Source organism: Halichoeres trimaculatus, unplaced genomic scaffold, assembly GCF_033239565.1.
Source record: "Halichoeres trimaculatus isolate MK-OKI-2021-1 unplaced genomic scaffold, fHalTri1.1 fHalTri1_scaffold_5, whole genome shotgun sequence".
In the NCBI taxonomy this organism is placed as follows: domain Eukaryota; kingdom Metazoa; phylum Chordata; class Actinopteri; order Labriformes; family Labridae; genus Halichoeres; species Halichoeres trimaculatus.
In genome coordinates, this window is record NW_027437183.1 from 34,135,799 (window position 1) to 34,151,788 (window position 15,990).

General features: G+C 43.7%; 1 pseudogene; it reads right to left on the bottom strand.

Annotated features, from left to right (window-relative positions):
* Positions 1 to 4,061: 4,061 nt before the first annotated feature.
* LOC141790956 (uncharacterized) lies at positions 4,062 to 13,620 on the bottom strand (annotated as a pseudogene).
* Between the last annotated feature and the right edge of the window lie 2,370 nt (positions 13,621 to 15,990).

The window sequence follows — 15,990 nt, forward strand, 5'->3', positions numbered from 1 at the left end:
GTCTGTCAGTGAGTATCGCAACATTAAATGATTGATGACTATATGTGATTTCAAAATAAAAGATTTTCGAAAAACCTGGAACAGTGCAAATCTGCTCTTATATTCAGACTAGGATTAAATGCCTGTTGAAAATAATCAATTGACCACTTAACTTCAGGATGATAGGAGACCTTCTCAGGACAACATTCAGTGCAAATGATACAAAGGTCAAAAAAGGAAAAAAAAAAAAAAATCAATCAAACGTTCCACTTCAGGATGACAGCAGACCTTGTGAGGAAAACACCCAGTCAAAATGATCCAATTATGATGCGTCATTTTTTTTTTTTTTTTTTTTTTTTAAAGGGCCCTTTAAATTCTGGAAAGTGGGCAAACTTTTTGCAATGTACATTTTCCAGAATAAAAAGGTCAAAAGAAAAAATCAATTAACTGTTCCACTTCAGACCTTGTGAAAAAGAAACCCAGTGAAAATACGTGACCTTTTTAAGCTTTTCTGAAATAGTAAGAAGTCAACTTACTATAAGAGTTCAAAAGACTCTTACTTTGAAATAATACATCAGAATGGATCATTTTCACTGGGTGTCTTCCTCACTAGGTCTGCTATCATCCTGAAGTGGAATGGTTTGTTAATTATTTGTTTTTACCTTTTAATGCTCTTCTGAAATACTATAATTTTAACTCAGAATAAGAATTTATAGGGCTCTTATTTTGAAATAATATATCAGAATTGGATCATTTTCTCAGGGTATCTTCCACACAAGGTCTGCTATCAATCATTTAATGTTGCTACTGTCAGTGTTACTCACTGACAAACTGATGGCCAAACTTTGGTGTGAGCTTTATTTTGAAGTTCTGTCAGACCTAACATTTTACCGCAATACCCAGGATACACGTGCATCAAAAAATCAAGTGAGGGCTGGCTTGACCGCAGTGGGTTGTCCTAGTCCCTCCCACCAGAGATGCATGGAGAGATGAAGGAAATGAAGAGAGGAGAGAGGAATCAAGGAGATTGGTTTAAAGAGCAATGAGACGTCCTTTCCTCTGTCACATGAAGCGACGTGTTGCGGTGATGATCACCTCTGGATCATCTGTCAGTCAGCTGTAACATGAAGTGGCCCTGAGAGCTCACAGCGCTGCAACAACACATTAGAGAAACGCACTGCAAATACACCACAAAACAACACAACAGAAGTGTTTCCAGAGGACACTTAAAAGTGATGCACATGTCCAAACACACGTGGGGCCTTTTACAAACTGCCCCTGACACACTTCCCCTCTACGGCTGAATCCAAATCTCTGGACAGACACTCTTGGGCGAACTTGCTTATTATTATTATTTGATTTTTTTATTGCACCTGGCCTATAAAAGCTGTGCAATCTGAAGCCGAAATCAGACACTGAGAAAAATAATGGCGGATGAAAGCAGGTCCTGGAACGGTATTTCGTTCTTTTATGACGACTACCTCTATCAACCTGAGGACATCCATCTGTACACAGATGCAGCACCCTCCATTGGTTTTGGTGGTTATTACAGAGGGAGGTGGTTCGCTTCAACTTGGCCCCCAGAGTTTAGTTCTCTTGACTCAGAGTCCCGTTCTCCTTCATCTGCACTCTATGAGCTGTACCCCATCATCATAGCTGCCATTCTTTGGGGGCACGAATGGTCCAAAAAGTCCATACTCATCCATTCTGACAACACAGCAGTTGTAGAGATCATTAAAAAAGGGAGAGCTCGTCCTCCCACCATCATGCAATTCATGCGCAGACTCACATTAATCTCAGCTCAACAACAATTCATTCTCCAAGCAGCTCATGTTCCTGGTCATCACAACAGTATCGCTGACTCATTATCTCGCTTCTCGTTTCAGAAATTCAGACTCTTGGCTCCAGACTCGGATCTTCATCCCACCTCAGACCCACCGTTTTCAACCACAGTATTCAATTAGTTCCACAGATGAGGAACCTCTCAGTTGCCTCACAAGAAGCCATATTAAACAGCCTCGCTCCCAGCACACTCTCTGCCTATCTAACTGGCTGGAGCTGCTTTAAAGCATTTCACACCTCCTACCAGATGTCTTTTCCCGCTCTCGACCTCACATCCATTTGCAACTTCATCACCCATGCTCATTCTGTCTTAAACCTATGGGCATCCAGTATCCAGACCTACATAGCAGGAATTAACTTCTTCTGTAAACTAGTCATGGGTTCTCCTTGTCCAGCCATCTCTCATTCTCAGATAACCATGTTAATTAAAGGCTTGCGAAAACAGGAACCGACATCTCCAACGAGACGCTTGCCGCTCACGTCCGACCTTCTCAGTTTATGCATCCACACCCTGCGCTCAGGCTACATGTCACCGATGGTCGACTCAACCCTTGAGTCCATGTTTCTGTTAGCTTTCTTCGGCTTCCTGAGATGCTCAGAATTCGCCCCGACTTCCTGCTCTTTCGACCCTTCTCGCCATCCATGCATGTCTGCCACACCATCCATACCTCTGATTCTCTCATCTTCACACTTCGCAGAAGCAAAACCGATCAACTGGGAAATTCCTTTCCCATCTACCTCTTCCGCCTTAATACCTATCTCAGCCCCTACTAGCCACTGACAAAATACCTTCACCTCAGGTATGCTTCTAACGCATCACCACAGCACCCATTATTTCTCACCGAAACAGGAAAAATGGCCACCCTATTCTGGTTTCAAAAACATCTACATAGAGTCCTCCCCATTTCAGGCATCACTTCCGAACATTATTCAAGCCATTTCTTTTGCATCGGCGCAGCCTCCACCGCAGCCAGAATGGGCGTTTCAGACCAAACTATCCAGATCCTTGGTTGCTGGTCCTCCCAGGCTTACTGCACATACATCCGCAACAACCTCAATGATCTTCGTCAAGCTCACGTCCAGTTAAGCTCGTAAATCTGACTCTTTGGGGGTCCAATATCAGCTCAGGCGAAGAGACGCTGAGACGGAACCCCCACGCTGAGTCTCCCTCTGCCCTGTATCCAGCAGACCCGCCGGACCAGCCTCGAGACAAAATCCTCTATCTATCCTTGTTCTTTCCCTCAAACTTGCTTTCATTATTTACTTTTCATTCAATCTTTAACTTCACATTGTTGTGGCATGATCCTTGCTAGTGAAATGAAGTTAATATGTTAACTTAGGTTCAGGAGCAGGGTCACGCCTCAACCATGCCTCTAATCACCTGACAAGTCTACAGTCAGTCATGATTTGGGGTGCAATGTCTGGTGCAGGTGTTGGTAAACTCTGCTTCCTTAAATCCAAGGTCACAGCAAAAGTCTACCAGAGTGTTTTAGAGGACTTCATGATTCCTTCTGCTGAGAATTTGTATGGAGAGGCAGATTTCTTCTTCCAGCAGGACCTGGCCCCTGCCCATACCACCAGAAGCACCAAAACCTGGTTTGATGCCCGTACCATCACAGTGCTTGACTGGTCAGTCAACTCGCCGGACCTAAACCCCATTAAGAATCTGTGGGGTATTATCAAGAGGAAAATGAGGGCCACCAGACCCAAAAACAAAGAAGAGCTGACAGCATGTGATCCTAATTTTTTTCTTTTTTTCTCTGCAAAAACCAAGAAAAATTTCTTTACAGCATTCTTGAATTCCTGTTTCTGTGGTTTTTATGAGCTGGAAGCCCAAGTTATGTAAAAATAAACAAATAAATACTTAAAATCATTTAAATTGTAGGCCCTGAATCTATAATCTGTGAAAGTTTAAGTTTTTGAATGCAATTATGGAAATAACTAAACTTTTACATGACATTCTAATTTTTTGAAAGGGTCTGTATTTCAACTACAGGCCAAACTTCAATGAAAATCCCTTTTTTTCAGCTGAAAACCAACCCCCTGAAACCTTTGCAGCTCCCTTTTTTGTTGTCCTCCTTTCTCTGTCTCTCTCTCAACAGTTGTTTTTGCACCTTAATGTAAAATGAAGGTCTCTTGTCAAATATAAGATAGTACACCATGGTACACTAAACTGCTTTATAAAAGAAGACGTTCATATGTATCATGTTTACAGACACAAATTTATTTTAACATGCTTTTCACATTCTTTCAATGACTTTTAATAACACACACTTTATAACTCTGACAACAAAGAAAGTCTACTTTAATCAAATCAGGTGAAGAGGTCTTCCTCCAAACTGTGTGTTGACATGTGAAGCTTCAGCTGAAGGGAAAATAAAGAACCACAACCAAACAGCTGAGGAGAGCCCTTCAGTGATGAACAATCGTGTGTTGTGTACTATACTTTGTAGTTAAATCCTTTCCTGCATTCAGATCAGCAGCTGAAAGGTTTTTCTCCTGTATGGACAAGAATATGCCTTTTCAGACTAACTTTTTGGCTAAACCCATCTCCACACTCAGAGCAGCTGAAAGGTTTTTCTCCGGTGTGGACAGCCATATGTCTTGTCAGCGTACTTTTAAGACTAATTCTTTTTCCACATTCAGAGCAGCTGAAAGGTTTTTCTTTGGTGTGGACAAACATGTGTGCAGTGAGCTCTGCTTTTATTTTGAACCCTTTTCCACAGGCAGAGCAGGTAAAAGGTTTTTCCTGACTGTGGACCAACATATGTCTTGTCAGCGTACTTTTTAGACGAAATCTTTTTCCACATTCAGAGCAGCTAGCAGGTTTTTCTTGAGTGTGGATTAACATATGTGAAATGAGAATTGCTTTATGGCTAAGTCCATTTCCACACTCAGAGCAGCTGAAAGGTTTTTTTTTGTGTGTGGACCAACATATGTGAGGTCACATTTACTTTTTGGCTAAATCCTTTCCCACACTCAGAGCAGCTGAAAGGTTTTTCTTTAGCGTGGACAAACATATGTCTTGTCAGTGTACTCTTTAAAGTGTACTCTCTAAATCTTTTTCCACACTCAGAGCAGCTGAAAGGTTTTTCTTTAGTATGGACTAACATATGTGAAGTCAGACTTGCTTTTTGGCCAAATTTTTTTCCACACTCAGAGCAGCTAAAAGGTTTTTCTCCAGTGTGGACAAACATGTGTCTTGTCTGCTTTCCCTTTTGGTGAAATCCTTTTCCACACTCAGAGCAGCTGAAAGGTCTCTTTTCTGGCAGAGAAACCACACGATTGGTTTTATCAGGCTCAGGACAATTGTGGGCTTTTACAGTCCTTGCTCTTTTGTTTGTGGCAGATTTTGATATTTGAAGACAGTCTCTGGTCTCCTTCCAGTCATCTGCTTCAATTTCAGACCCTGATCCAGTATCTGATGAGGGTTCAATCTGAACCTCATTCTCTAAATTCTTTTCTGGATCTGAGCTCCTTGCTGGTTCTGGTCTTTCACAGTCCTTTCCACCAGCTGCTGTTTCCATGTGGTCAGTGAGTCTCTGATGAAGCAGTGAAGACTCAGGTTCATCTTCATCATTTTCACTCTTCATATGGACTGAAGGAAACAGGACCTTGGTATCAGCCTCCTCCAGTCCTTGAAGCTGCTCTCTCCTCTGACTGAACCACACTTCCTCCTGTTCCTCTTTAATGAGTGGGGACTCATTCTCCTCCTGTTCCTCTTTAATGAGTGGGGACTCATTCTCCTCCTGTTCCTCTTTAATGAGTGGGAACTCATTATCCTCCTGGTCTGGATAGGGGCTCATCTCCTGCTGCTCAGGGGGAAGCTTCTCTTTCTTCACCAGTAGTAGCTGAACATCTGCAGGACACAGTGAACAAATATTAATGAGATATTAAATCATCTTCCTGATGGAAAAGAAAATCTGAAAAAAAAAAAAACCCTCAGGATCTTTATTTTCAGCTCTGCTGCTAAACTGTAATGACAATCTCATTTACTGGACCAATGATTACAGGAGCCTCCTGCTTGTTGACACTCTGGGCCTCATTCACAAACAGTGTGTACACACAAATATGAGCCTTAATCGTGTGTACAAACGTTTGACGCACAAATCTGTGATTCATCAATATTTTCTTCCTTGAATTTGTTTTTACTCTGTGAACAAATATAGAAGCTCCTCAGACCATACGTACTAGATATAGACCGATATGGATTTTTTTGGGGCCAATACTGATTATTAGCAGGCATGGAGGCCAATAACAGATATTTGAAGCCGGTATTCATTTGCTGTCAAAGTGAAAATATTGGCATAAAAATTTTGAACAATACAAACTCCAACACTTAACTGCATTCAAATGCCATTAAGCATATTTAATCTAAAAGCTCCCAGGCTTAGCAGCATGTTTTATAAAGTTAAATGAAAAAAAAACAGTAGCTAAAGCTTTCTGCAGGAAGTACAGTTTTCCAAAATTTCTATGTAACTGCAATAAAACTGGAAAGAATTGAGTTTGTGTTGCCTTTTACAGGCATGTAATGCATTTCAATTTATTTTCTGTTTGGTTTTACATGACTGATTTTAAACATTTTGACCATCCAGGGCTTTCATAGTGCAGAGAAGCATCAACAAGCAGCTCCTGATCATTTTCTAAGGAGCAGAAAAACATATTCCTGTGGGTATTGATAAGAGGACTGATTTTTGTGTCTGTGGAAGTTAAGATAAGCTCATAGACAGTAAGATAGTCAAGATGCTAATTGCGTTAGCTTGTCAATGGGATTTTCCATTGACATCAAAATTATCAGCCTTCGGATTTAAAAAAGGCCAATACCGATATGCCCCAAAATACCAAATATTGGCCCAGATAATCGGCCCGGCTCATTATCGGTCTATCCCTAATACGTACGCTCAAATGATGATGACCAGCTCTCTCAGAAATATAAACACAGACTCTTTTAATTAAATGCACATTTCAATGACATACTACTAATAAGAACTGTGAATTGACTAAATGTATTAAATAACCATGAAATTGACGCATATTCACTATTATTGTACATATAATAGTGCATCTTAGATTAAATACTTAGATATTTTTTTTAAATGTCACAATGTTCATTTTATAATGTGACAGTTTTGATGTTAATAAAATGGTTGGGTTTGGTAAATGAAGCATCTCTAATGGAGGTCAGTTATAAAGACATTATTATATGAATTATTTAGGGATGCTGGTAACTTTATTCTTGAACCAATACAGATAACTGATAACTTTCTGATTCTAAAGGCTGTTACCGATAACTGTTGACCGATAACACACAGGCATCCAGCCTGGTGTGTGTGCTCGTCACAAATTGTCCATACTGAACACTATGTTCAAGTGTAAGGGTGTCCATACGTGCACTTGGCACCAGGACACCCTAGGCCGCAGTTTGACGATCGACTTTGTAGTCGTGTCATCGGGCTTGCAGCCACATGTCTTGGACACTCGGGTAAAGAGAGGGGCAGAGCTGTCAACTGATCACCACCTGGGGGTGAGTTGGCTCCGATGTGGGGGGGGGGATACTGGTCAGACCTGGTAGACCCAAACATATTGTGAGGGTCTGCTGGGGACATCTGGTAGAGTCTCCTATCAGAAAGACCTTTAACTCCCACCTCCGGGAGAGCTGTGTTCCAGGGGAGGTAGGGGACAGTGAGTCTGAATGGGCTTTGTTCCGTGCCTCCATTGTTGAGGCGGCCGATCGGAGCTGTGGAGTGCTACTGCTGCCATGAATTGAACCTCATCATGCCACAGATGCAAGACCTTGTAATTGATGAGGAGGCCAGCATTACAACTTCTATCTGCATCACAAACAATAATGACTTTCCTGCACTACTGAATGAGGGTGTCTAACAGACATGTTTTCATGTACCGAGGTACATGGAAAAAACAGTAGCACTCCACCTCTGTCAGCATGACTTAACACTTCTGACAAGTGCACCACCATTTGTCTGTCATCCTCTCTTTCACGGCTCCATCTGTGGCTCCAGAAGCGACATGACTGTGCCTCATCTCTCTCTCTACCCGTTCTAACTCCATCTGACGAATTTCAGCATCAGTATATTCGGGTTCATAAAGATATCCCCTTGGCTCTGTGCTAAATGTAATGTCATCTTCATCAGTGTCGGAGTCAGACATGTTATTAACTTTTTAAAGTTGTAATGACGGTGACAATGCGCGCAAGTCAGCTGGATGCACCGCGTGGCGCAGTGATACGCACCAGAAAGTAGTGCCAAGCAATAACAGAGTCTGACTTTTTGTGATGCACATTTATCACTCTTTTGAACACAAATTGTTTTGAGAGGAAAAATGCTTTATTTTTGTGACCCCAGCCATGTTGCCGGACTACTTAGATCTTGGGTCACAGGACGCTGACAGGGGTAAGACAGCGCTGATGTTCGTAACTACAGATGAGGATGCCATACAGGTTCAAGTCAAAAAACCCGAACTATCCCTTTAAGTTTTTGAAATTATTAAGGGTCCCAGTTGTGACTGGACCAAAGTTACTGGTCTGTTGAATTTTGTTTCTCTTTGTAAAACTTTTAAAAAGTGATCACTGTCTCTGCATGTTGTCAAATCTTGGATTTGCGTTTGCATTAATTTAACTGAATAGGCCTAGAGTCTGCCCCAGCATTGTCACGAATATCTGAAGCGTCTGGGTGTCCACTCAATCTCCGTCTTAAAATATTGACGTAGCTAATCAGTGTTTTAAAGAGCCGTACTAACGCAGCTAGAGAATTATTCTCTGCGCACGTTTAAACTGGTTCCACCTGTTCACCCAACATTCCGATGTCCCACAACAAACAGCCATTTCGACAATTCCTAGGTGAACTTACTGAAAATGGTGCGGCACACAAGTTCTACTTGACCACTACCCTTGAGCGAGTGATGGTCCATGAAGCACTTGTTGATACAGCAGCTGATATCACAGTCATATCTGCCTCCTTGTTCGAAGAACTTCAGAACATGACGCAGGAAAGAGGTGGAACTCGATTCACGCTACACCTTTGTCATCGATTCTGTTCATAACTTTTATAGACAGAATTTCTAGGCCAGGGTGTTTGGTGACCTCAGGATTGGGTCACTGCTTTTTGCAGATGATGTGGTCCTGTTGGCTTCATCAAGCCGTGACCTTCAATTCTCGCTGGATCGGCTCACAGTCAAGTGTGAAGCGGCTGAAATGAGAATCAGCACCTCCAAATCTGAGTCCATGGTCCTCGGCCGCGGTAATGCGGACGCTGCACAGATCTGTTGTGGTGAAGAGGGAGCTGAGCCGGGAGGCTAAGCTCTCTGTTTACCGGTTTATCTTTGTTCCCACCCTCACCTATGGTCATGAGCTTTGGGTAGTGACCGAAAGAACAAGATCGTGGGTACAAGCAGCTGAAATGAGCTTCCTCCGTAGGGTGGCCGGGCTCTCCCTTAGAGATAGGGTGAGAAGCTCGGCTATCCGGGAGGAGCTCGGAGTAGAGCAGCTGCTCCTCCGCGTTGAGAGGAGCCAGATGAGGTGGCTTGGGCATCTGATGAGGATGCCTCCTGGACGCCCCCCTGGTGAGGTGTTCAGGGCATGTCCCACCGGGAGGAGACCTTGGGGCAGACTTAGGACACGCTGGGAAGACTACGTCTCTGGGCTGACCTGGAAACATCTCAGGATCCCCCGGGAAGAGCTGGACGAAGTAGCTAGGTACAGGGAAGTCTGATGTTTGTGTTTTTGAGTGTCAGTAGTGAAGGCATCAGGACGGCTGTGAGCCAGTCAGAGAGCAGCAGGAAGGAGGGGCAGAGGTGTGTGTGAGAGAGTAAGACAGCAGGTGAGCTGGAGATGATGATTTTCATTCAGTGTTTTGTTCTGCCTGTTTTGAGTTGGAGTGATCACGACCGACAGTTTGACCAGAGAATAAAAACACTAATGTTCATGAATCAGCATCATCATCAGTGCAGCGTCTGGACGGACATAACGCGTCCCTGAGAGTGGCCGCCAGTCACAGCAGCTCCTCACAACTTCTCACTTTTTCTACTTTTTATTTTATTCCTTGCTTTTATTAGTGTCTTTCTTTCTAGCAGTTGTGTTCTGTTTGCACAATTCAGTCATGGATGTGCTTTACATGACACTGCTACTTTTCTTTGTGCTCATTTTTGGAGTTTTTAAGTCCGCTACTGGCAACCCGTTTAGCGGCCCCATTGTTTACAGCCGTGAACAGCTGTTGGCGCTGCGCCAGGCCACCTCACTGGGAGAGACTGAACATCTCTGTTAAGCTCTGCAGGAGGAGGGGATGCAGGGCTGGAGTGCAGCATCGGGCGAAGAGGAGACGCTACAAGCCGGCCGTCCCGTCCATCATCATGGGAAACGTGAGGTCTCTCCCTAACAAGATGGGAGAGCTCTCAGCGCTGACTCGGCTGCAGTGGGCGTACAGTAGTGCAGCCTTATGATGTTCACTGAGTCCTGGCTGAACGAACTCACTCCGGACCCGCACGTAACTTTGGACAGTTTTCACTTCGTCAGAGCGGGCCGGAGTGTGAGACAGAGCAGAAAGAAGAAGGGAGGGGGACTGACGATGTATGTGAATGAGAGATGGTGTAATGCTGGACACATCAGTGTTAAAGAGCAGCGCTGCACTAAGGACATTGAGATGCTGGCGGTTAGTTTGTGGCCATATTATCTGCCGAGGGAGTTTTCGCACGTCATCGCGATTACAGTGTTCACCCCTCCCTCGGCTGATGCTGCTGCAGCCTGTGAGCTCTTTCATGGTGAAGTGTCCAAGCTGCAAACATCTCACCCTCACTCAAGGTTCACACAGGACGCGCCGCGCGGAACGGAACAGCATAGCAGTTTTGGATCGGCCCCAGGGTTAACTGATGCAACTGTTCACACAGCACAAGCACGGGGCGGCTCATGCTCTGGAGCTCCTCCGCTCCGGAGCTCCTTCGCTCTGCTGCTCCTCTCTATTTTTTCCACGAGCCGCGCGCGCCAGTTGTAAAGTTTGGACAGAGTAGACGTACATGTCCAATCACTGCCGAGCTGAGTCGATGTCTGAACGGCACCTCAGAGCGCAGCGGAAAACGCTTCATGTGTGAACAGCCAAGTGCCATGCGCGCAGAGCTTCCTGTGTGAACTAGGCGTCAGTCCCTGAACATTATCTCTGTGGACTCAGAGCGCGGTCACACTGGCCATCCAAACCATGCCGTGCTTAGGCACGATTGCTCGCACGCAGCGCTGTTCCCCAGCTGTAGAGTACGGCCAGAGGTCACACTACCCCAATATAAATCAGACTTTAGCGGGTATCACACACCCGCACGGCCTGCCTACGTCATCGTTAAGCGTTTGTTTACATGAAGCGCGATCTCATCAGAGTCAGCACAATGAGACACAGAGAACACTGCTACAACTTTAGAGACTTTTGTACTTATGGTGAGTCGTTTTCGCCCGACACAGCCCTCTAACACCTCTCTAACACCCCCACTTTGTTTAAAATGACTGTCGAGAGATGCGCTCGTGGCGACCATACGTCATGGATCGCACGCGCTGTCTGCATGCTTGTGCTCAGGCATTAAGTAAACCTTTCCGAGGCGTGCCAAAGCACGGAAGCGAATTGTGCTCAAGCACCGCGCAGTTGCGGTCACACTGGCCTTGCCAAACGTGCTTAGGGCTGAAGCGTGCTTAGGCACGATTGGCCAGTGTGATCGCGTCCTTAAATCATACATCGCTCTCCTCCACTCTCCCTACCTTCACACTGTCCGTGGACTGTAAAACCAGAGATAATAAAACTTTGGATTTACTGTATGCAAACACCACGGATGCATACACCTCCTCCCCCCTCCCCCTGCTGGGCCGCTCTGATCACAACCTGGTGAGACTGCAGCCCATCATCAGGCATGTGAAGAAGTGGTCTGATGAGGCCACTGAGGCGCTGCAGGACTGCTTTTAGACCACAGACTGGGATGCTCTGTGCATCCCACATGGTGAGGACATCAACGCTATGACAGACTGCATCACGGACTATATTAAACTCTGCACAGAGAACACTGTACCCACCAAGAAAGTACGGTGTTTCACTAACAGCAAACCCTGGGTGACCCCTGAACTCAAAGCCCTGCTGAAGGAGAAGAGGAGGGAGTTTGGACAAGGAGGAGCTGAGGAGGGTGCAGAAGGCGCTGAAGAAGAAGATCAGGGAAGGAAAGGCCACCTACAGGACCAAGATGGAAAACCTCTTGCAACAGAACAGTGCAAGGGAGGCCTGGAGAGGCCTAAAAACCATCTCAGTTCACAGCAGAGGCCACGGGCAGGGACCTGAAGCAGGAGATCAGGAGTGGGCCAACGAGCTGAATTTGTTTTTCAATAGATTTGACTCTGCTCCCACTCAACCCCCTACTCATTACCCTGCTCTTCCTAGAAATGACCAGTCTGCTTCTTCACACCGTCTCAGCTCTTCATCACCCCCATCATCACCCCCACCCCTAACATCCTCCACCACCACCCCTGCCCCCGGTCTCTCCAAAACAGCAGACCAGGTGAGAAGTGAGCTGAGGAAGATCTAGGCTAAGGCCACGGGTCCCGACGGCATCAGCTCCAGACTCCTGAAGGACTGAGCAGACCAGCTCTGTCACCCCAGGCTCACACTGAATCCGGTGCGGGTCAAATTCCGTTTTTGATGGCACAAATTTAACCTCAAAGTTTTGTCCCATCACTACCTGAGAGAAAATCAGACATGAATCATACGGGCAGCTTAGCAAGCCAAAATAAGTAACTACATTGGTGTTGCAAAAACCTTGTAGAAAATTACAACACCAAAACATTGTACTAAACAATACAATTGTTCGTTTTAATTTACTTATATGAAATAAAGTGCAGTTCTGTTGCCACACCTTCACTGAACGCATGCGCGCTCCCGCGGCCAGGAGAAACACTTTGTGACAGGGATAAGTACATTGGTACGACACCTGTGCTCTAAGACATGTCAGTGTTACGTTAGTAAATCCTGGTTTTGTCCTGCCAGACATCTACCAAGCAGAGCTAACGTAACCTCACTCTTCATTTCTTGATAGACTCTCAAGTTTGAACAGACCACTGCAGAATAACTGCTGACTGTGGGTTGGAATCAACATTATCACAAACAGTTTAGCTCCTGTGTTAGCCTTTAGCTCGGACTGTATCACTGTCACGTTTAGCTTTCTTCTGCTCTACTGTCCTTTTTCTGTGTCCTTCAACACTTCAAAATTAATCACAGAAATCGTAGATTGAAAAATAAACGAATAGAAGTTCACTGGTTTCTCCACGTGTTTCAGGCCTGAGCCCCTGATAAAGTCCTCAACATTTTACCAACAGTTTGTATCTTGAGTTCGTTGCCGACGAAAAGAAACGGATGTGATATCTGTATGAATTCAATCGTTTAGGTCAAAGCATACGCCTATCACACACATTTACAGAAACCAACCTGCTGTGTGCAGCTTTATCTCAGGGATTAAAATCACATCCAGTAGTTCTCTTTGGCGCTGCAGCTCCTCTTCGTATCCAGATACTGTTCTACTTTCTGCCAGGTCTCTGATGACTGCAGTGAGCAGCCGCCGCTTGAATAAATCTTTAAGATCCTGAAATCTGGACATGTCCTCACACCCGAGAATCAAATAAGGGAGAGAAAAGTAAAAAGGACGATAACTTTCTCTTCCTCTTCTTGTTGGTGATTAACGGCGGTTCACCACCTTTAAACGGGCATTACCGCCACCTTCTGTCCCGGGTCCGGGCCAGGCTCCAATAAACCTACCTTCTTCTTCTTCTTCTTCTTCTTCTTCTTCTTCTTCTTCTTCTTCTACTTCTTCTTCTTCTTCTTTTCTTCTTCTTCTTCTTCTTCTTCTTCTTCTTCTTCTTCTTCTTGGCGTTTTATGGCGGTTGGCAAACAACGTTTTGGTGCATTACCGCCACCAACTGGTATGGAGTGTGGATCGGGAATCTAACTGAAATGTACTTATTCTACTAACTAAAATAAATAAATAAATAATAATAATAATAATAATAATAATAATAATAATAATAATAATAATAATAATAATAATAATGATAATAATAATAACTTAAAAAAGGAGGAAATTATATTCTCGTCATCAAATTTGTTTTCTTGAGATACTGTAATAGGTGATCTTCACTGTGCCTGTGTTTATGGAACCTGGAGGAAGTGTGAAAGGGAGAGCAGAGTCTACTCTGAGACTGATTTCAGAGACAGCAGCTCAGCAGCAGCAGAACCCTGAACCACAAGTTAGGGATGGGATAGATGAAGATGAGTCTGTTGATAGTTTGGACTACTTTGCTCGCCCTCAGTCACAGGATATACATATATATGTTTTTCTAATCAGAGTTCTTAACATGTAAAGTTATAATTACATTATTTTAATACAATAGATCATGATATAGAGTGGGCCGGTCTGAGGTATGAAATTCCAGGGCTGAAAATGAGTCCCACTCCACCCCTGCTAGGAGGCCTCCTCCTGCAGCCAAGATATTACTGATAGACTGATAAACCTTTTAAAGTAGATGTTTCATATTCCAGTCTACAGCATGATTACTGGAGATTGAGACAAACATGATGAGCAAATACTTCAGAGCCAGGCACCCTTCTAACATGGTTTTTAAGCATTAATCCATGGTTAACGAAATGATAACTAATATATAAGCATAATGTTTGGATTAGCTCCTTTCCAAGTCCTCCTAAAGGATCACATCTTGCGTACAGTATGATCATATTTTGCATTGATTAATGTTATAAATCATTTTCAAAACATTATAGAAATACAGGGTTAGCCTACATAAATGTGTTTTTATATAGTTTTCATGCATCTATAACACCAGGTATATGAGTAAATACTCAGTACCCAGCCCAATATAGTTTTCATCAAAATGAATTTAGAACAACTTGCCTGATTTCCTTGACTTTGCGGTTCAATTTTTGCCTAAGATCTGTTGTCCTAGCTTCATGATGGTGACACTGTTTTCTCCACCAGCACACCGCAAAGAGCACTGTGTCATGCAGCTATGATTATACAACATAGCTATTTCAGTAAAACACACGGGCGCTAGTGTATTTATTGATTTACATTTGATCCCAACAGTAAATTAAAACGAACACACCCGTAAACATCCATCCATCAATTTTCTATACCCTTTATCCTGTTCAGGGTCATGAGTGGCTGGAGCCTATCCCAGCTGTCATTGGGTGAGAGGCGGGGTACACCCTGGTCTGGTCGCCAGTCAATCGCAGGGCTGACATATAGAGACATACAACCTTTCACTCACACACTCTCACCTATGGACAATTTCGAGTGACCAATTAACCTGGGGAGCATGTCTTTGGACTGTGGGAGGAAGCCAGAGTGCCTGGAGAGAACCCACGCATGCACTGTTACTTCACCCAGTATGTGACTGATAACTGTGTCCTTCTCATTTCTAACGGCATCGCTCCCATTTCTACCTGTAGAGCTGCTGTTGGAGTTGTTTTCAGTGCTCCTGTGCATAATCGTAATGCTTGACATTGGATTTTATCTAGTTTCTTTCAATTGCTGCTTGCTGCTGATCCATAAACAACACACCCATAATCAAACACTGATCGTATTAATCTGGTTTGTAATGCTTTCATGGTAGTTCAATCTGCTCCCCAATCACTCCCAACTTAACACCTCGTGACATTTGAAACTTTTACACACTTATCAAAAACTTTTTGAATGTGTACTGCTCATGTTAGTCTTTCATCCAAACACAGTCCTAGAAATTTGAAATATTTCACTCACTCTAACTCTTGATTGTACAATCTTACTTTCATGTCACTTCCTATTCTTCTCTTTATGAAAAACACTCTTTGTTTTATCGTCTGAAAATCTAAAACCTCATTGAAAGGACCATTGCTCAACTTTTTTTTGTAACTATTTGCATTTTCTTCATAATAAAATCAAAATTTCTTCCCCTCACCCAAATCAGTCCATCATCTGCAAAAAGTGATTATCCTAATCCATTTTCAATTCCTTCAAACACATCATTAATCATAATAGAGAATAACATAGGGCTCATTATACTTCCTTGAGGAGTCCCATTCTCAGTCTCATATTTCCTTGACTGTTTTCTATCCTTACCTGTAATTTTATCTCAGACAGAAATCAATCAAT